The sequence below is a fragment of the Strix aluco genome, chromosome 1 (assembly GCF_031877795.1).
Source record: "Strix aluco isolate bStrAlu1 chromosome 1, bStrAlu1.hap1, whole genome shotgun sequence".
NCBI classification, from domain to species: Eukaryota; Metazoa; Chordata; class Aves; order Strigiformes; family Strigidae; genus Strix; species Strix aluco.
The window spans coordinates 158,722,972-158,725,169 of record NC_133931.1 but is presented as its reverse complement, the minus strand read 5'-3'; positions in this window follow the sequence as shown (position 1 = coordinate 158,725,169).

Sequence of the window (2,198 nt, the reverse complement as noted above, 5' to 3'; positions counted from 1 at the left end):
TCTTTTTCCCTTTTTCTTTCTACAATTCCCATTTCCTTGCTTTTCTATTGCCAGCTCTTCATCCAACACTCAGTCTCATCTTGGCCACATTTGCACCTTCTCTTAAGTTCTCCCATTATTGAAGCGTTACACAACTGTAGAGACTTCTACCAGGTACTTGGTCTCCTGACAATATTCATGCAATCTGTCTCTCCTCTTCTCTCTTCTCTCTGCTCCCTTCTCTCTTCTCTCTTCTCTCTTCTCTCTTTTCTCTCCTCACTCTACTCTACTCTCTCCTCCAGTCTCTCTCCTCTATTCTCTCTCCTCTCTCCACTCTCTTCTGTTTCTCCCCGTCCTCTCCTCTCCTCTCCTCTTCTCTCTTGTCTCTCTTCTCTTCTCTCCTCTCTCTTCTCCTCTCTATTCTCTCCGCTTCTCTCCTCTCTTACAATCTCTTGCAATCATACAATGCATGGCAAAGCAGGAAAGAACAGAAGATCTGTTTAACCAGCTAATGTACCAGCAACTAAATGGGAATGGGACCATGTCCCTCAAAGGGCTTCACAATTAGACAATAAGACTAAATTGATCAGACTAGCTTGATCAGTCCAAGGTGAATTCAGTTGTTTGTAAACTAGGCCTAAAGCCAGAATATCTTCTACTGATCTATTTTGTTTCATTAAGTGATATAAATGCTTTAATTTCAGTATTCAAATGTATTTTTTTCCCTTAATCTTTCTAGAATTTCCCATTTCCTTGCTTTTCTATTGCCAGCTCTCACCAACACTCTGTCTCATCTTGGCCACATTTGCACCTTCTCTTAAGTTCTCCCATTATTGAAGTGTTAGCACAACTGTAGAGACTTCTACAGGTACTTGGTCTCCTGACAATAGTCATGCAATGTACCTCTCCTCTCCTCTCCTCTCCTCTCCTCTCCTCTCCCTCTCCTCTCCTCTCCTCTCCTCTCCTCTCCTCTCCCTCCTCTCCTCCTCCTCTCCTCTCCTCTCCTCTCCTCTCTCTCCTCTCCTCTCCTCTCCTCTCTCCTCTCCTCTCCTCTCCTCTCTCTCCTCTCCTCTCCTCTCCTCTCCTCTCCTCTCCTCTCCTCTCCTCTCCTCTCCTCTCCTCTCCTCTCCTCTCCATTCTCTCCGCTTCTCTCCTCTCTTACAATCTCTTGCAATCATACAATGCATGGCAAAGCAGGAAAGAACAGAAGATCTGTTTAACCAGCTAATGTACCAGCAACTAAATGGAATGGGACCATGTCCCTCAAAGGCTTCACAATTAGACAAGAAGACTAAATTGATCAGACTAGCTTGATCAGTCCAAGGTGAATTCAGTTGTTTGTAAACTAGGCCTAAAGCCAGAATATCTTCTACTGATCTATTTTGTTTCATTAAGTGATATAAATGCTTTAAATTTCAGTATTCAAATGTATTTTTTTCCCTTATTCTTTCTAGAATTCCCATTTCCTTGCTTTTCTATTGCCAGCTCTTCACCCAACACTCTGTCTCATCTTGGCCACATTTGCACCTTCTCTTAAGTTCTCCATTATTGAAGTGTTAGCACAACTGTAGAGACTTCTACCAGGTACTTGGTCTCCTGACAATAGTCATGCAATGTACCTCTCCTCTCCTCTCCTCTCCTCTCCTCTCCTCTCCTCATCCTCTCCTCTCCTCTCCTCTCCTCTCCTCTCCTCTCCTCTCCTCTCCTCTCCTCTCCTCTCCTCTCCTCTCCTCTCCTCTCTCTCCTCTCCTCTCCTCTCCTCTCCTCTCCTCTCCTCTCCTCTCCTCTCCTCTCCTCTCTCTCTCCTCTCTTCTCTCTTCTGTCCTCTTTTTCCCTTTTTCTTTCTACAATTCCCATTTCCTTGCTTTTCTATTGCCAGCTCTTCACCCAACACTCAGTCTCATCTTGGCCACATTTGCACCTTCTCTTAAGTTCTCCCATTATTGAAGCGTTAACACAACTGTAGAGACTTCTACCAGGTACTTGGTCTCCTGACAAATTCATGCAATCTGTCTCTCCTCTTCTCTCTTCTCTCTGCTCCCTTCTCTCTTCTCTCTTCTCTCTTCTCTCTTTTCTCTCCTCACTCTACTCTACTCTCTCCTCCAGTCTCTCTCCTCTATTCTCTCTCCTCTCTCCACTCTCTTCTGTTTTCTCCCCGTCCTCTCCTCTCCTCTCCTCTTCTCTCTTGTCTCTCTTCTCTTCTCTCCTCTCTCTTCTCA